The sequence below is a fragment of the Zonotrichia albicollis genome, chromosome W (assembly GCF_047830755.1).
Source record: "Zonotrichia albicollis isolate bZonAlb1 chromosome W, bZonAlb1.hap1, whole genome shotgun sequence".
Taxonomy (NCBI): Eukaryota; Metazoa; Chordata; class Aves; order Passeriformes; family Passerellidae; genus Zonotrichia; species Zonotrichia albicollis.
In genome coordinates, this window is record NC_133859.1 from 22,926,728 (window position 1) to 22,946,815 (window position 20,088).

The following is a 20,088-nucleotide window of genomic DNA, read 5'->3' on the forward strand; positions in this document are numbered from 1 at the left end:
ATTTTTACACACATGAGATTCTTCATTAGAATCATAGGCTCACTTCGCAATTCTAACAAAGGCTCCTTGTATGTCCTTGTATCCTTGGACATGCAATTATTTTTTCTGTTTGATTACTCACAAATTAATGTTTTGGTCAATTACTGTTGTAAGGATTTTCTAATATCTGGGAAATATTTAAATACCACATTAAGGACTACTTAAACAGCCAAGAAGGCAAGCAAACAAGTTATGAACCTGTGATGGCCAGAGTGCATAGCAGAACAAGCCTCACAGTAGGAAGATCTCTTGGGTCCTGAGCGCAAATTCAAGGGAGTGGAATTACCTTCACAGCAAGGAAATCAAGAGCTTGAAGACTGAGTAAACCATTTATGCCAACCCCAAAATGCATTTGTGCCTTTTGTACAGTCACTCCACAAAGGCTTTACGAGTTCCATCAGCTATTTCCATTAAGCACCTAAACTAACAAGCTCCCCAAGGAAGCAAACAAACATAAGTACAAAATAATTACGGAATTTCACTCCTTTCGAATATTTCTTAAGAAAAAACAAAACAAAAAACAACACCAAAAAAACCGAAAACCCACCTAGCCAGACCTGGTTAGCAGGGACCCTCTACAGCGCAGAGAAAAAAAAAAAAAGGCAGGAAATATGGACACTTTCTTATATTCCCCAGGTGACTTTCACCGCAAGGCTGCGGGGACGACACCAGTTGTAGCACCAAGAGGAGCCGAGGGAGCTGGAGAGGTGGGTGGATGCCCGGTCCTCCCCCATCATCCAAGCCATCCGGACGAGACGACACAGCCCGCCAACGACAGCGGGTAGAGAGGGAGCAACCTAGGTCCGGGTCCGCATGGCTCCCCTCCCAGCGGCGGCGCGAAAACCCATAACGGCTGCCGGGCCCACGGCTGGCTGCCCAGCTATCCAACCGGCCATACTGCCGCCCGTAGGCATGCAGGCAGTGGCTGCCGGAGATGGGACGTCCCAGCCCGCCCCTAGTAGCCCAAACACCTACCCACACCATCCCAGACCCCGACAGCAGAGAAGTAGCGAGGGAGCGAAGCAGACAATCCTCTGCCTCCGCAGCTCAGTGCCAAAACCCACTAACGATTCTAAAATGGCTGAACAAAGGGAACCTCGCTCCGTTGCTACCATCCCTCCGATTGGCCGGGGCGGGGCTCGGCGCGCGGTGCAGGGTGGGGCGCCACTGGCCGGTCGCCGTAGCAACGGCAGCCTAGTCTAGGGTCCGTGGCCTCGGGTGTGATAGAGATGGCAGTGAAATGGCCGCCCGGCCCCACCCAGCCTTTCAGCTCCGGTCCCCGCCCTCAACTTCTCCCGGGCTCCCACTTGTGAGGAAAACCACGCTATGAAAAGCCGGTGTTCATAAAGGAGACAGAGGAGTCCTGCAACTTTCTTCGAATAAAGGGAGAATCCACTGGGGCATACCCCCGTGGGGTTTCTCTCTCGAGGCTTCGGAGAACGCAGCTTCCTTTTATTCTAAACTCCCGGCCGCATGTTGCCGTCTTCCTTTCCCGATTGCTGAGGTACAAGGACGAAGGTACAGCCTTTCCGAACTGCCTACTGATGCCCAAAACTAGGCAAGAAAATAAAACTCTTCAGACAGCTACAGAGCAGGTATTTGTTTATTCAGTGCTGGTAGTGAGGGGGATCTCTCTGCCAAAAACTCATTCAATCTTCTTTAGCCTTAAGTTACATTGTAAAAGTCCTTCCACACAACGTCATGGGAAAAATGAGGTTCACTTTCCCGGTAAAATTTTAAAAGTTTAATAAAAAGACAGTAGGAGACAGAAATAAAGCAAAGGGTTAAAAACGGCCAGGTGCTTGTCATTCAGCTGTTTAAAATGCCAATCACTTGTTTTTAAAATTTTAAACGTTTAATACTAATAAAATGGTTATTCAAATAGCAATATAATTAGAGTAATAAAAATTTGGACAATTTGGATTAGGACAATATGAGACAATAGAAACAAAGAGTTAGGGACCTCTGGCCAACATAAGCCTGAAAAAGGACACACTTAACAGAGGATTAACCCTTAAAAACAACAGCCTGTTGCATATTCATATGTTGCAGAATGAGGCCTTTGTTGGGGATGAGCCATTTGTCAGTGAGGGGAGACTCGGACACTCAATATGAGTGATAAGCAAGTTCCGTTTATTGAAGAGAGCATCAGACACTTATACAGCAAGTAATAAGCGTATGAATATTCTGTAAGCCAAGCGATCTATTGGTCAAACTATACCATCAACTCTTCTTCATTCCTTTGGGCCTACATTCTCTATTTCCTGTGTCTCTCTGTCTACTTGTTATCATACCCAGCTAGGCCCAAGGACACGCTATCTTGCAGGTGCAGGACTTGGAATTAGCCACGGCCTTGTACTTTTCCAGTCTCTAGTCAGCTAAATTCCCAACATTCATACACCTCATACACGATGCATAAATTCCATTCTAATACAGGAGTCTGTCTGGTCAGTGTCAACTTCTTCCTCTTAATCCTAACGGCGTCTTCAGGGCTGAGCGAGGTGGGAAGAAGTTCGTTTCTTCTGACAAGAGAGCAATAAATTCTTTTTCTCTGAAAGAATTAGGTGTCCTGTGGCTGCTATCTTGGTGCGAGTCCTTTCTTTAAAAAAAGTATCTTACATAGCATGGTTTCTATTTTAACATTATGTTATAATCTAAAACTATATTTAACACACTACTTAAGAAAATTAATACAGCATAACTTTCTAACATAATACATATAATATTCATTTTAATATTTGTGAAAAGCCAATCATAAAATACACATTTTTCACACAGCCAAGAGCACACGGTTATCTTCGGAAATACCTCTTAAATACCTTTTCCCTTACATCAGCCTGTTGCATATTCATAGACCCTTATGCATAGGAAACTTTTCCCCAAACTAGTTTACATGTTCCAAGAATTGTTTAGCATATCTTCCTCTTGGGTCCACCTTTTTAGAGCATGCGTATTCCTTGGTTGTGGTTTTAGTCCATTCTTATGACCTCCAGTTTTTGGGCCTTGGTCCCCACTGTCTTCAGACGGTGAGTGCTGATAGTTGGCATATCTGTAGCAGGTGTCCTCATCATATGTTCATTGGAGGTTATCCCATCCAAACAGGCATTTTAACACAAGCATACTTATATCAGCTATTTCACTACAATGTCTAAACTTTATTAACAACAGAAATAAAAACTATATCTTTATAACAAAGTTACTTTAACACCACACCTATAAAATCCATTTTAATATTTGCAAAAAGCCAATATTACAATATGTATCTATAACAGTCACAATTATAACATAGCATACTCATATTTGCATAAAGCTGTGTCATGGTTTTACAACAGTTTGTTGTTTCTGTGGTGATAGTCAGTCTTCTGGTGGTCTTTTGATGAAGGCTTCTGTAATCTTCCTCATGTTTGAACTTTTTGCCTTCAGTGCGTGCCTGGCACTTCTTGTTTTTCAGTCTAACTTGTTTTTAGCTAATTTTGCAAGTTCCTTTAAATCTTGCTATCTTTCTCTTGGTTGGTGCTTGTTATCTCACTGGCTTTGCTATCTTGCTTGCTTTGCTATCTTGCTTGCTTTACCTGCACATCTTGTTACAGTACTACTTGTGTGTCGTAGGAAGGGGACCAGGACACCAGGTGGTTCATCACAGGTCCAACAGGTCCAGTTTATTGAAGAAAGCATCAAACACTTATACAGCAAATAATAAGCTTATGAATATTCTGTAAGCCAAGCAATCTATTGGTCAAACTATACCATGAGCTCTTCCTCATTCCTTAGGGGTTACATCTCTCTTTTCTCATGTCTCTTTCACTATTTGTTATCCTACTACAGCTAGGCCCAAGGACACACTATCTTTGCAGGTGCAGGACTTGGAATTAGCCACGGTTTTGTACTTTTCCAGTCTTTAGCCAGCCAAACTCCCAACACTTGTGGTTAATCTTTTGTTGCATACCACTTAGGATTCAATACCACATATTCACCGCCTTGAACATGTATCATCATTTTCCCACAAAGTTCAGAAGTTCAGGTTATCTGAGTTCTGTGGATCCACTCGAAGTTCAGACTGTCTGGGCTCTGCAGTAGACTTTACATGGACTCATTTGTCTACTACCTTAAAGTTCAGGAGTTCAAACTGTAGTCAAACTGTCTGGGTTCTGTAACAAACTTGGGCAGCCCTAGGTTGGTAGAGACATTAAGACCCATTTCAAAGACATTAACACCCATTTCTCCTAAAGACCCTCACCCATCCATTTTTTTTGTAAAGACATTAGCACTCATCTTTCCTATTGCCACAGGAACGCTCTTTACCCTTCCAGTCCTCTGCTTCCACATGGCTCACTGCTGGACACATGCACACAGGCCTCACCAGGTGTTGCCTCATGCCTGGAGATGGGGGGTAGATTATGGTGCTAATAACACCAAGGTGGTGGGTTCAATCCCCATATGGGCCATTCACTTAAGAGGTGGATTAGATCATCTTTGTGGGTCCCTTTCAACTCAGAAAATTCTGGGATTTGTCCCCCTCAGGGGCACCCACACACAGTCAGTCCCGTCTCTCAACGTGTCACTGCCTCTCTCAGAGGCACTAGCGTGAAGGGTCACCAACCACTCAGGAAGCACATTCCTGCTGCAAAATGTGTAACATGTAAAATTTTCTTTAAAAAGGATGTTCTTTATTCTTTGAATATTTTCAAGCCTAATCAACAAGAAGGGAGATTTAATCTGTGAAACAGAGATCAGCTAACAAGCTCTAAGTAATGCCCATGTGTTTAAAAAACAAATTGCTTGTTGGTAGAATTGCCTTGTTGAGGTTTAGGGCTTGACATGCTTCACTGATCTCAGACCTAGAGGGAGGTTACCAAAGCTTGGGGAGAAGGATGTATCCCTGATAGTGGACACAAAGAATGCAGAATTTACAGGCCATAAGGATATTTGGCAGAACTCCCAAGAAAAGGAAGGAACTAATAAAGCCAGCTCAGCAACTGTGTTGAAATCAGCTCCGACTGGGTAAAAGTTGTTATAGATGGATAATGAGATCATTGGCTCTCACAATTAAGGGATGAATATTGTCTGAATATTAAGAGAAGCTTTATTGATGTATAATTATGTTATTATAGTTTGTTGTTTAGATGTCCTCTGTTCTCCTCATAGTCCCCTTTTCCCCCTTCTGTATTGTTGCCATCAGACAGCCTGAGTCATCTAGGACAGGTAGAAAGAATGCATGTACAAAAGCTTGTTGCTGGGGGAAGGGGGGGGGGGGCACAGCATGACAACACCTGACCATCACATCAAGTTGCAAGAAAGCAGTCTCCACCAATAAACATCAAATAAGAGTTGACTGAAAGACTTTGGGATGGGCCAGGGGGAGGGGCCACGGTTGGCTGATGCAACTCCCAGGGGTATAAAACACGAAGCATTAATCTTGAAGATGAGCCAGTGATGTGGTAGGCAGCTGCGAGGGAAGCTCCCATATTTTAAAAGCAGGCAACCCCAATGTCTGGGAAGAATGATGCATCTGACTCCATGATATCAGAAGGCTAATTAATTACTTTATTATACTATATTATCTATACTATGTTACTCTATATTACACTGCTTCTAAACTGAAACTGCACAAGAACTCAACTGCACAAAATCTCGTGACTGTCTCCTGACCGACCGTCAGGATACAGCTTGCAGAGATCGGTCAAGAAAACAAAACACTCACACCAGAATCCAATTACCAAACACCTTCAGGTAAACAATCTTCCATAATGCATTCCACTTGTGCACAAACACAGGCGTAGCAAATGAGGTAAGAATTGTTTTGATCATTCTCTTCTCTGCTTCTCTCACTGCTTCTCTTAGGTTCAGAGAATGTGAATCCCACACTCCCAGGCCTGTTTTTCCTTATTTAGTCCTTTTGCTGTATTTTTTGTCAAGGTTGAATAAACCTTTTTCTTTTTTAAGTGAGTAGTCATTTCTTACAAAGGTAATTCTGGCAGGGGGAGATTGTGACCACTGACTCACAGATCACTGACCCAAAAGAAGAGGAAGACTGAGCATATGGCCTAATTGGCATGAGAAGTGAGAGAAATATTAACCAACAGAGGGTAGAATACTAATTAGTAAGAGAAATGTGTAACTTGTAGCCAATGAACACCAATTCCTTTGTGTGCTAAAATGTATAAATAGTAAAAAGTTCTTATAGCTGGTGTGCTTGATTTGTGGAATACCACCAGGCACCCAGGCTTGCACAACTCTGAAATAAATAATCAATGTATCTCTGTCTTAGGTTGCAAATGTGGGGTGTAGCTGGGGGTGTGTGTTCTTTTAAAAATGACCGGATAATATTGGCTTTTGCATTTATGGATTAGCTTTTGCATATTGTTATTGATCATAAGTATCTAGATATGGTACAAATTATAACCTTTTAGCTGCTTGTTAATGTAATATAGAAGCATGGACAGATGACTCTTCAACTAATTAAAGTTGAAAAGAGGGTATATTTATTGCAGCGCTGGACACATGCAGAATATTTTCCAAAGGCATGCACGAAGAGTCACAGGCTCTGGCTCTCTACTTATCCAAAAAGGTTTTACATATTCAGATGGTTTCCAAGATGCCTAATACATTATTATTATCTGTCCCCACACCGTATTATAATTAGCTGAATGCCTATTATGGCTGCACAATTGTCCTCTTTAATTGGGTCAGTGGGCTCTGAAATGGGTCAGTGGGTTCTTTGAAGAGGAAGTAAGACGTTTTCCTCATAGTAAACTCTTCACCCATGTCAAGTAGGCAGGGCTTCTTGACCTGCTGGTCACAGTCCAAACCTCTCCTCATAGTTCAATTATTCTCAGAAGCCAGTTGTATTTATAGTTCCTGCCCTTTTACAATACTTCATGTATCCCCTGTCACGCCTAACTTTGCTTCAGTTATCCCCTCCTGGTATCAATTAATCTCCTTGTTAAGCTCTAATCAAAATGTATAATCTTTACTAACTACATTTCTTACTTAACCCCTTAATTCATTTAAGATCCTAATTAAAATATATTGTTTTCACTATCTTAGCTGCATTCCTAGCTCAACCCCTTGACTCAGTATAATCCATCAGCTTAAGTGTGTACTGTATTGCTCATAGAAATAGTAGTGTGATGGACGTATTGTACTATAGACCTTAGCAAAACATAAGATGTGAAAAAGCTTTTGTGTAACTAAGAAAACAGTGCAAGACCATCCACTGATTGACCCATCCAAGTGACAAGATAACAGTAACACAAGACAGAGCACTGGAGGAGACTGGGAAGGAGCTTGTTAACTCCTCTTATCAGAAAAGTGTGAAACAACAGGGATGAAATCACGGGAAGGAATAAAATTTATTGACTTGATCTCAGGATGTCATACAGATAAGTCAAGATGGAAAACCTAAACACGAAGAGACCCTGCAACATCAAAAGCTCTTAGGAATGTTTAAATAATGTATAAGCTAATGAATATACATGTAATCCCAACAATGTAATCATGTATAGAGAACATGATTTTAAGGGGGGTTTTTGTGCTCTTTGGCCGTTTGCAAAAGCACCCGAGTGCTGGAAATGTTGTCCTTCTTTCATCCTATTATTATTAAAATTTTAAAAATTCTAAGGAGTGAACTCTTTTTTTCACAATTGTACTGCCATCTGTTAGAGGTGGGGCAGTTAAAACCAGGTATTGTGGCAGTGAGGGCTTGATGTTTAGTCTCTCCCTGAAGTTGTTTACCACCTGTCTTCCTGCCTTTTCCCCGTGGCAGTTATGATAATTCCAGATTCTTCCCTGTCTATCCTCCAAAATCCTGCCTCTGCAGCCTGTCATAATTTGCTACACCCATTTATCCAGAAGATTTGCTGTCAGTTATGATATTTCCCTTCTCTCATTGGTATGTACCTTTCCCTTTCCATTTTTTATTGGTATTATCTTTACATTTGTCCCCCCAGACCCCTCCTATCTAGCCCTTGATTTGTTAGACGGTCTCCTCCCAGGAATCCACCCCCCCCTCCATAAAAGCCACTGTTTTTCTTTGTTTCCCACTCTTTGCCGCTGCCCCACCCGCACCCGCGCGGTGCTGCATCACTTGCCCTACTTCCATGCTGCGTTGCAGCCTCCGTGCTACTCCCGCCACAGGAAAGAATAAAGGCAGCTCAGAGAAGTAAGCAGTCCTTCCTTTTTCCTTTGCCCCGGTCCTTCGACGTGCGTCCACATTTATCGGCTGCTCCTGGCGGTCCAGGATCCCTGCCACTGGTCGAACCGCAATCCTGCCTGCCGGTGGCAGAGGTGGGGCACGGCCACTCCTGGTGCGCATGCTGAAAGCAAAAGGAGATCGGGGCGTGCGAGCAACCGTCCCTCTTGCAATCAGGACGCAACATCAAGGTGGGGCGGTTTTTCTTTATCTCTTTCACAACCAATCCACCCTCCGGGAAATATCTTCTTTTGATGGGCCGTTGAGTGTCACTGCATGACTGATAAAATTACATCATCCCATTGTGAGATGCTGTGCCCAGAGGGAGGAGCCAAGCATTCCTACCTGGATATTATTGGAGATTTGGAACACCATAGGCAGCCTTTTCCCACTGGATTCCCAGAGGAAGACCAGGCCCATCTACACCACCACTGGATCTTCAGAGAAAAACTACACCCTCCTACAGGATCACTGCTTCAACAGAACCACATTTGTCACTCCAGGAGGACTGCAGCCACCATTTAATCGGACTGCTACCAACACCCTGACCAACAGGGTGTCAGGTTGTATTCTGACTCTGTCAGTGTTGTTTTGTATTACTCCATCATTACTTTTTCTAATAAAAGAACTGTTATTTCTACTCCCATATCTTTGCCTGAGAACCCCTTAATTTCAAAATGCTAATAATTCGGAGGGAGGAGGTTTACATTTTCCATTTCAAGAGAGGCTCCTGCCTTCCTTGGCAGACACCTGTCTTTTCAAACTGAGACTCTCTCAAGTACATAATTATTGGCTTGTTGCACACAGGGCAAGGAATCTGATTTTTGTGGACAATATAACCACCCATAAGGAGCTCTCTTACCTCCTCAGCAGTACCTGTACCTCAGACCCATCAGCACAAATAGGCCCCTCACAGGTGCCCTTCCATCAGGGCACTACCAGGCTCCCCAGGCCAGACTTCTCTCCCTGTACTTCACACACTAGGGGAGCAATGGCAGCAGCAGCCTTAAGCTGCAGGGGCTCCACAGGAGCTGTTTGACACATGTAAAAAGTCATAAAAATTAAAAACAAACCTAAGGGCTAGAAATGACGCATCACTCCAGATTTAATATTCAGTTCACAACATACGTGCATAGCCAGAATCTTCCTGGACTTCTTGAGGATGAACGTATTGACAGCAGCCCTGTAGAGGACTTGGGAATACTGGTAGATGAAAAACTGGACATGAGCTACCTATAGAATCGTTGAATTACAAAGACAGGAAATGCCCTCTAAGATGATTGACTCCAACTGTTAACCAAGCACCACGGTGTTTATCACTAAACCATGTCCTCAAATGCCACATACGGAGGCCTTTTGAATGCTTCCAGTGATGGTGATTCTACCACTTCCCTGGGCAGTCTATTCCAATGCCTGAACACCCTTTTAGTGAATAAATGTTTCCTAATATCTAATCTAAACCTCCCCTGGAACAACTTGAGCCCTCCCCTGGTTTGAGAGTCTGTCCGAAATATCCTTCATTTGCCTCATGACTGTCATGGAGAGAGACCACTGAAAAATTAAAAACTCCTGTTTGCTGGACCAGTGGGGGAGAAAGTCATGTGCCTGAGGCTTGAAGGTATTGCTAGCTTACTGTTTCCACAGGTGTTGTTTGCTATATGCTACACTGAGCTCAAAGCGGCATCCTGCCCTTTTTGCACAATAGCTCTGGAATCCTCCCCACCTCTCGGCCTGGCTGATTTGAGCTTTGGGGCGCTCCCTCTTCCAAGAGAAGACCCCTCTCACCCATCCTTGACCATCGTGACAGACAAGTAGAGATGTAAGAAGCCTCTTCATCAAGGGACTGAGACATGAAATCCCTATGTGAGAAGGCCCCTTCTCACCTTCTTCCAGAGACTGGGACTGAAACCCCCAGCTCGGGGGAGGTGTGCAGTGGGGGGGGAAGGAAAGCTGCCCAAAGCAAGATTGTTTTGCGGAGAAAAGAAGAAACCTCACAACTTGTAAAAGTTGTAAAGCCCGGTATGCTTTATTACGACGCGCGCCGGACGCAAGACTCCCCAAAAGGGCATGCGTGCCCCTGGAGACTCCGAGTCCCCTTTTTATCCCGCCTTCCAAATGCATATGCATACAGTTTCAAATTAAGTTCATACATATTCATTCCACACGACATTTAGCACTAATTCTTCTTTATCGAAGGAATTCCTAAGTCGGGGGCAGATTGACCTCGTGGTTTTTCTGTTTTTCTTTCTCTGTCTCCTTGCTGTCTCTGGAACGCGGCCTCTCCTTCAGCTTTAGCTCCACAGACCCTTCACCTCTCCCAGACACTTCACCTAGTTCAGGATGGATTACTCTGTCTCATTCCCCCCTTTCCTAGGAAATAAGTAAATTCTTTTACTTAAGGAAAATTTCCACGACAATAAGTGTCTTTTAGCGCTTTACCATGTACATTCGACAAAGAGGTTAGTACAGCTATTCGTTGTAGCATTCTCCAGTTCCAAATTAACAATGTAATAGATAATCCTAAGCTTATCCCAACTAATATTAGTAAAACTAGAATAGGGTGGCACAACTTATCAAAGATTCCATTTTGCAGTTGGTGATCACCCAAAGATCACATCTCACCAGTGATTATCCGTATTTTATTCTTTGTAGAACTCTGGTTATTTCTTTTGTACCATGTTGGACAGTAATTAAGGTTTTCTTTCCACTTTCTCGGATTTCTTTCAAGACTTCTAATAGGTCTTGGTGCTTAATTAATTGTTTTACCAATGTAAGGTTCACCCCGATAGGGGTAGGTGGTAGTCTGTGATACATTGTGTAATTGGCTGTAATCAGCTGGTGGGATGTTACTGGTACCAAATATGAAAAATCACACCCAATAATCTTAACAAAATTACAAATACAAATACAGAGATTAGAATGGTTTCTACTAGACAGAATAACATCATTGCTATTAATTTGTACAGCAGCACAAGCAGTTCTCAAACATACACCCTTTTCCAGTATATACGAGCACAGTTTTCTGGTCAGTGACTGGATGAATTTCAAAGTGACAAATACTCTGTTCAGTGTCCAAACACATCCTGGGCATTAGCAGTATTGCTTTCACAAATGAATCCCATTTGTTCTCTAGTAATGCAGGATTCTAAGTTTACTACCTGCCACTTTTCATTCATCTTTTTGTGCCCACACTCTATGTTCTGAAGGATAGAGTGTTGTTTCTTCATGGTTTAATCTTAGGGCAATGATGGGATGGATAACATAAACAGTGGCATTACATAATGTAAGCAAAAAGGCAGTGGCCACATTAGAAACAGGATCATAGGTGAAATTCACCATAGTCCACCAGGATTAAAACTTCCTTTCAAAATCAATTGCATTATCCCATTCAATTTTCTGAATTTCAGCTGGAAAATTACCTTCACCCCTTTCCTATATGATCAGAGCTGCTGTTGCTTGTATCCATAACTGTGCTTGTATACAACTGAAAGCTAAAGACACATTATCTTGAACTATACTAAGTGCTTCTACTATCAATTTGTGGTCTTGGTCCCCGGCCTGTTCATACTTCTTTACTTTGGCAGTACTTTTGAAATCTGTCACTGGCTAGTTCCTAATGCCAGTAGAGATTACTATAAAGGCTGCTTCAATTTTGTTAGGCTACCTGCTGCAGCAGCCAGTTTATTCATCAGTATTTCTGAATCAATTCTATTTAAAACTCCTAATCTTGTCCCTAATATGCCAGTTAGATGTTTGTTATGGGGAACAGGAACTGCTTTCTGTCCATGATCATCCCTCCCTGCCAGAGGGATGTGCTGGGCTCATACTACAAATTCAGACATACTTCACAAGTGTATCTGACAGAGGTTTAGGTCATACTTGAGACAGATGTTTGTTCTGAAATGTAGAGACTTCAGGGAATCTAACTTCTCTCTCTCTCTCTAAAGCACCTGATTTCCCAGATGTGTGGCAAGCAGGAATGTCTCTCCTGGTCACCCACCTTGCCCTTAGCTAAGATCAAGCTGTGGACTGTGTTCAGGGCAGAAGATAATGGAGGGGAAATCTTGAGAGAAGAGCCTAAATTCATTGCCTACAGGCTGTATCAGGGTGAAATTACACCAACTGTCTGATTCACTTAGGTTATCACAGACTTCCTGGTGTTCATATACACCAGGGGAGGTTCAGACACTAATTACATCTGGTCTCTCATAAGCCATCCTATTGATGACTAAGCACTTTACTTTGATTTCTTCGCTTCAGATTCCTTGAAGTGTTCACAGCTCCTGTTCTTGCTATTCTTACTCCTCACATACTTGATTCTCGTGGATTACTACAGTAGATATGTTTAATATAAACCTTCTTTATCTCAGAAGGTTTTCCTATGGATCCAGTATACTGATTAAATGCCAGGGACCAAGGCCATTCAGCATTGCTTTGGGTAGAGGTACTCTCTAGTTCTAAAACTTCAGTTATAATTCCATACAAAACAATTCTGTACACTAAAGTATGAGCTACTCCCGACCGCAATATACTCATTTTGCCCGAATAAGTTTTAGTCTCAGTTCATTGTCTCCTGGTGTCACTCCTGAAGGGGCTTCTGGGCCTTCTTCACCCGAGAGTGATGGATCCAGCATTCTGCTCCTTGATTTTGATTGCAGTGAAGGTGGTGAGAGGTACTTGCAGTGGTCTCTCCCACTGTGGTTCCGAAGTCTTCTCTGTAAGAGACTTAACATATACATCAACCCCAGGCTATCCAACTCCCTGCTCCGAGTTCCAGCCACAAGTTTCTCAATTACTCTGAGCTGTTTGCTTAATGCCACCATGTAAGTGGACATTCTGGACATTCCCCTTGTATTCTATTGTCTTCTATAAGGCATTCCAAAAGGATTCAGCATTCCTTTAGCTCAAAAGGTTTAGTTTGAATTTGCAAGTGCTAGTGGAAGAGCTTCTTGCCCCAGTCTTATGATTTGCTGCTTAATCAAATGATTCATTCTCTCCCCCTGGCCGCTTGATTGGGGGCGGTATGGGGTGTGAAGTTCTTAATCTATGCCCAGATGGCTACTAATCTGTTGCACTATTTTGGAAATGAAAGGTGATTCTTTATCTGAGGATATTGTGGCTGGAACTCTGAAGCGTGGTAATATCTCTTGTAAAAATGATCTGGTCACCTCTTGAGCTTTGACAGTTCTGGTGGGGAATGTTTCTGGCCACCCTGAAAATGTATCTATTAATACCAGTAAATACTGATACCCCCCTTTCCTTGGGAGTTCTGAAAAGTTGATTTGCCACTGCTATACAGGCCCATGGCCTCTCCCAGTCTGACCAAGTTTTGGCCCAGGGGTATTTTGAGGTTAGTCTGGAGGCAAGGATCACATTATCAGCTCACCTGAGTGATAGTGGCATGTAGATTCCTGACAATGATACAACAGTCCTTTCAATCAGATGTGTGTTCTAGAAAGCCTGTGGGAATTACTACTTCAAAGTCAACACTTCATTCCAGTGCACTCTGTATCACTCGCAGCGTCCAAAAGAACTCCAATTAGCAGTTGGGGCTGCTCCTGCTTGAGCTGCAGGCTGAAACGTAACAGGGGCCAGTGACAACATGGCACCATGCATTGGGTCTGCTGTCCCCTGCTCTGTATCCCTTGAATCAGAAGCATTGGGATCACAGCTACAGGTTTGGGGACAGGCAGTGGGTGTGTCCCCACCGTGGGAACCCGGGGAGGGGGCGGGGACAGGGAGCAGCGTCGGTCATTTTGAGAAAGGAGCCACACTCTATAAAAGGCTTTAAGTAATTAGGCCCTAGTGTGTTTTCTAGTGCCCTTCCTTCACTAGTAACCACGAAAATGGGAGGGGATTACTAGCTCTCTTTCAATGGTAGCCCACCCCTTGCAGTTGTACGTCTCTTTTGATTAGTATTATTGTATTATGGCTTACCTTCGAGGAAAATCTGTACCTCACCCTTTGCTGCTTTCTTTGCCTCTCCATCCGCCAGCTCATTTCTTTCCTCCAATTTTAAGCTCACTCTCTGGTGTGCCTTAATATGCTTTTTCAGGTAGCCGAACTGCTTCCAGCAGCTGGATTGTCTCTTCTTTCCCTGTGAGGTCAGCAGTCCCCTCTCCTTCCAGATGGCTCCATGTGCATGCACAACTCTGAATGCCTTTTGCTGTTTCTAAGGCATGGGTCCATGCATTTATCTCAGCATCCTGTGCAGAGGTACCTGTTGGTAAGGGTCCACACTCTATTACCTCTCTGCAGGTAGTCACTGTGAACTTTGCAATGTCGCTTTCTTGTCAGTGAACCAGGTCTCTGCATCGTCCGGAGGAGTGTTCTTTAGGTCTGGGCGGCTGGAGTAGGTAGCTTCAGTGGTCTCTAGGCAATCATGGTGTACTGCTTCTTCTTGATTCCACTGAGAAAAGAAGCTGGGTTGACAATATTAGTCACCACTATCTCTCCATCATCTTGCTCTACCATGATGGCCTGGTATTTCAGAAACCTCTCTGGTGAAAAGCCAGTGGCCACCCTTTACTTCCAGTACTGCAGACACTGTGTGGGACACTAGCACAGTCATTTTTGTCCCAGGATAAACTTGTGTGCCTCTTGAATGTTCAGCACAACTGCTGCTACAGCTCTGAGGCAACCTGGCCATCCTTTGGCTATTGCATCTAGTTGCTTAGAGAGGTAAGCAACTGCCCTCCGGTATGGACCCAAGTCTCGAGCCAATATTCCCAGAGCAATTCCTTGCATGGAAAAATAGAAAGAATGCTTTACTTACATCTGGAAGTTTCAAAGCTGAAGCCAACATGAGGGGACTCTCTAGCTGGTGAAAGGCCCGTGTGGTGTCTCTTGTCCACTGGAGATCTCAGTTCCCATTGGCAATAAGAGCATAGAGGGGTCTGGAGAACAGTCCACAATTATGAACCCACAGCTGGCACTACACTGCCATGCCTAAGAAGGTTTGGAGTTCTTTCGTTGTCTGGGGTTCAGGGTTTGGCATAGGGCTTCCCTGCCTTAAAGTCTGCTGCTCAGCACTCACTTCTTACTCCAGGTAGATTACCTTCTGTTTCACTACCTGTGCCTTTTTCTTTGAGACTCTGCATCCTTGGAGTCCTAGGAAATTCAAAAGGCTTACCGTCCAGGCTTCTCTTGCTTCCCTCGTCCGAGTGGCTACTAGAAGATCATCTATGTACTGCAACAGCCTCCTTTCCTCTTGTGGAGCTTCCTGGGACTCTGGGTCCTTGCAAGCTGTTCTCCAATCGGAGTGGAGAATTTTGAAGCCTTCAGGCACATGGACTGTGTGAGCTTGTGTTTGAATGCAAAAATGTTCTGGCTGGCTTCATGGATAGGGAGGCAAAAGAAGGCATCTCTTAGGCCTAAAACAGTGAACCAGGTTAGCTCAGGTGTTAAACAAGTTAGTAAGGTCTATGGATTTGCTACCACAGGGTACAAATTCTGTGTTATCTTATTGACAGCCCTTAATCCAGTACTACCAGTTATTGGACTGATTCCTTCCTTACCTTCCTTTTGAGGGTACTACTCAGTTCTCACTGGTTGTGTTCTTTCATTAAGCTTGATGGGGGAGCATCCCATGGGGGAGCATCTTTCACTCTCCCTGGTGCAGCAGAGGCCCATACCCTTGAAAACACTTATTTACTTATTCTAATATCTCCTTACTAATGTCTTTCTTAATTTCAGTGTCTGTTAATATTAAGCCTAACATCTTTATATTATTTGCCTCCAGAGTAACTTTTCTCATTTGAGAATGTTTAGCAAATTGAGCGAATTGTACAAAAGCTTTTAGGTACACATAGTACACATGTTACTTTAAAGGTTTGCAAAAGTATGCCTTTTCAGACTGGCCAGTTGTTCATTCCCCACACTACAACATAAACATTCTCCACAGGTACTAAAGCTTTATTTAAAACTGAACACATGACCCTTGTACTGACAAAATTCTTCCCTTTTGGGAAGGTTACCTTTACCCCTCCTCCCTTACCTTGGGAGGAAGCCTTTACAAATCATATGTACTCATTTTGCGAACTGTGATTGCTTCGCATTTCAGCGTGATAATCCTTGCCTGATTTCATACGTTGCTATCTTATGCTGCATGCTGAACAACATGTTTGATTTGCTTTCTCTTTGCCTTGTCTTCCTTTTCAGGGGCCAAGACCAGAGAGCAGTCTGATCTCACAGTCTCTTTGTCATTCTGGGTGATTTCTTAAAACAAAAGACATTTCAGCATACAAAAACTATCCCATTTATCTTCCTATTATAAAACAGTACTAACAGCAATGAAGCACTATAAATCTTTTTATTTTCTGAGCTGCTCTTACTGGCAACCTCCTCCCAATGAGCCCCTCCCAAAAGGGGCTAATTTAGGAACCTGTTTGCTCTGGTCAGTTCTCATTATTTATTTCTCCTTGCCCTATCCCGCTTCCATTCAAACCTTTTTACAGACCTTCACAGTAGTTTCTCAGTTTTCCTCCTATACACACAGCTCCAGGTGGCAGGTATCAGATGTAATTCCCACACACAAGCTCTAAGACCTTAGGTTCTGAATCCGCTTGACCAGAAACCTTTAATTTACACTCGGGGCGTGTACCCTGACACTTATTGGAACAGCAAAACAGCAATACCAGTGTTTCTCATAAACACCGCACTGCAATAATACCTGCACATCCAGCTTTTGCTCACAGGCCATTCCCGTGTTCCCTGGGGAGACGGGGCAGCCAGAGCTGTCCCTGTGCCCAGGGCGCAGCCACTGTCACCTCACACAGCCTGCTAGCCTCTTGATGTACCAAAGGCTCCCCAAAATTGCTCACAAAGGCAGGCTATTCTGTTTGTTACAGAGAACTTTAAATCCTTTCAGCGGATTGTTTCCAGTAAAGACTTACTGCAGTACCAACCGAAGTCTCATAAATCTCATAAGTCTCATTAACTAATTCCTCTCATTCATCCCTTCTATATAAACTCTGTTTTACAAAATATCAGTCTTTTCTAGTTCTCTTCTTGCACAATTTAATTAAGCACTGTGTCTACTTACACTTGTTTTGCTGCTTTGCAAAAGGGCTGTGCTAGTCACAGCCAAAACTCTGATATACCTGCAGACACAGACACACGCACCCCCCCCCGCCTTATCTCAAATTCACTAGAGCCAAGGCTTGAATTGCTGTGAGGGGGAGAATTCTTGGAATTCCTTTAACTCACTTTATCGAAGTTAAACATAAATCACCGTACTATAGCTCTCCTATGTAAAATGCTACTCTTGTTGCAACAAAATCTTAAAATCTCCACAAACACCACTATACAGTCTGAGAATCAAATTACCACAATGCAGCGGAAGAAAATCACCACACAAAATCACCGGGAAAGGGCATATTTCTCAAAGTGCTCACTTTTCTCAACACAACACAGCACACCATAATTCGGCATTTACTCAAATCAATTTTTCCTGGACACAATCAAAATAACAGCACACAGTCTAGAGATCAAGTCCAAACATCCAAGGCAAAGGAACTCTCTGAGCTCATACTCACGGTTAAAATGTACCAAATCTACACAAATCACTACATTCAAACACGATAAATACCATCACTGACATTCCTCCACTCACTTCTCTGCGGGGCACTTCTCTCCCTGCCCCCGCAGCCTGCTGCAGCCGGCGCCTCTGGCCTCACTCGGCTGCTTCAAACACGGGGAGTACTGACCCCCCCCGCACTGTAGGGCACTGTAGATTTACTCTCTTTTATACACCATACACATATCACCTGCACGATCACAAACACAGTGCACTGGCCACACACATTAACCATACAGCAACACAGTGTCCGGACATCACACACACACACAAACAAAACACACGGGCTCACCAGTTCTGCTCCATCAGAACTATGAATCCTCAATACACACATACACGGGTTCACCCGGCTTACCCCCAAAGCCGCTAGCGGTCTGCTCCATCAGAACGACGAACCCGGCCTCTAATACAGCTGCTCTATCAGCTGAACCCCGTTTCTAATACAGCTGCTCTATCAGCTGAACCCCATCTCTAATACAGCTGCTCTATCAGCTGAACCTCATCTCTAATACAGCTGCTCTATCAGCTGAACCCATGAACCCAGACGTCTCTGGGTGGTTTACTCCCTTTCTCTCCTTCCTCCCCCCCCCCTGGGGCCCCATACATACCGTATTCTGCTCCGCAGGCCAGCGGGTCGTTGTCTGTCCTCGCAGGTGGCAAGTTGAGACAAGCGGAGCCCCACCAGGAAAAAATCCTGGGGCGCGCCTTGGAGGTCCGTCCATCCCCCCTGCCCCCGCGGGGACAGAGAACTCCTGCCTTGGCTCGCCAAAATGTTTTGCGGAGAAAAGAAGAAACCTCACAACTTGTAAAAGTTGTAAAGCCCGGTATGCTTTATTACGACGCGCGCCGGACGCAAGACTCCCCAAAAGGGCATGCGTGCCCCTGGAGACTCCGAGTCCCCTTTTTATCCCGCCTTCCAAATGCATATGCATACAGTTTCAAATTAAGTTCATACATATTCATTCCACACGACATTTAGCACTAATTCTTCTTTATCGAAGGAATTCCTAAGTCGGGGGCAGATTGACCTCGTGGTTTTTCTGTTTTTCTTTCTCTGTCTCCTTGCTGTCTCTGGAACGCGGCCTCTCCTTCAGCTTTAGCTCCACAGACCCTTCACCTCTCCCAGACACTTCACCTAGTTCAGGATGGATTACTCTGTCTCATTATGGATGTCCCAGGTGCAGGCAGTGGACCATGAAAACAATGGCTCTCGCCTGCTGCCTAGTTTGGACTTTGTGTACACTCCTTTCAAACACTATTCTTCCCTGATGATTGTGCAGCAACAGGAGGAAGTTGAGGGCTGCCCGATTTTGCAAAGTCACTTTCCTTGTAATCTCTTTGTCTGATAGGAGGTCCGATAGAGCGCCTGATGTAAAATTGGCTTGCTTAGCCACCCAACACTCTAGGTGGGCCAATTCACCTAGGGCCTTAGCTGCGGACACCCAGGGCAAAAACACAGTGATCGCAACTCCTTTTGGTTTCGACCAATGAATAATTTCGGAGTCACACTCTGGGTCAAGATCCTTGATATCTCTTTTGGAGTGGGCCGAATTCAGTGTGACATTCTTAGATTTCCAATTATTAATATGTGTTTTGTTGGGGGTAAACAGCGACAGCCGTCCGAGGGTACAAGGGCCTCCGATAAGGTGAGAGGGGATGCCTGCCCATGCTCAGTCTCCGCAAATCAAAAATATGCCACAGGGTAGGGACAAGAGTTTGTCTCCAATGGTGGATGCCGTATGTATTTGTGCGACTATTTTGCACCAGTAACTAGCGATGTATTCTTTCTTGAACTGACGCATCATTAGGAAGCACTTGTCCCCAGGGACCAGGGTAAACACAAATTGAAAACAAAGGGAGGCATTGGAGGAGCCAAGCAACTCAAATTCGAGGGGTTCAGAATCCAAAGGTGCCAGTCCTTTGATTCCGTTTTCCCAACCCACTCTTGGGTCAAAACCAGGGGAGGCAGCAACTCTTTTGGCATTACAGGAGCAAAGGAGGTATTAAAAGGAGAGGGTAACTCATTGAGAGGGAGAGGGATCCCTACAAGGCAAGACGACATCGGGTCCTCTGCTGATGCGGTGTTGAGGCAGATGTGGTCTTGACCAAGGACCTTTGCGAGAGTGTGCCAGACGTTGGCTTTTGGCTGGGGAACGATCCAGGGATCAGAGGGTGGTATGAAGGACCAGAGAACTGCAGTCAGGAGCAGAGGGGTGGATGGATGGAGCAAGGGCCATGTGGATGGGTGTCACTGAAAGGAAACAGCAAAATGATTAGTTTA

The 20,088-nt window shown here is 44.2% G+C and overlaps 1 protein-coding gene and 1 long non-coding RNA gene across 7 annotated transcripts in view; both read right to left on the bottom strand.

Moving 5' to 3' along the window:
* The window catches only part of LOC141726970 (transportin-1-like), a 183,391-nt gene extending 182,262 nt beyond the window's left edge, over positions 1-1,129 (bottom strand). For 5 of the 6 annotated variants that reach the window (XR_012577926.1, XR_012577928.1, XR_012577927.1 and 2 more), the window contains exons 1-2: positions 1,015-1,129; positions 587-614 (exon numbers count right to left, since the gene is read on the bottom strand). The gene's annotated coding sequence lies outside the window, so the exon portion shown is untranslated. The remainder of the gene's footprint in view (positions 1-586; positions 615-1,014) is intronic. The other variant, XM_074532121.1, reaches the window with a different exon arrangement.
* A 9,121-nt stretch (positions 1,130-10,250) lies between these two features.
* On the bottom strand, positions 10,251-18,968 carry LOC141726894 (uncharacterized). The gene is made up of 2 exons (XR_012577838.1): positions 18,340-18,968; positions 10,251-18,305 (listed from the first exon to the last, which is right to left on the bottom strand). It is a non-coding gene; the product is annotated as an uncharacterized LOC141726894 (long non-coding RNA).
* Positions 18,969-20,088: the final 1,120 nt, after the last annotated feature.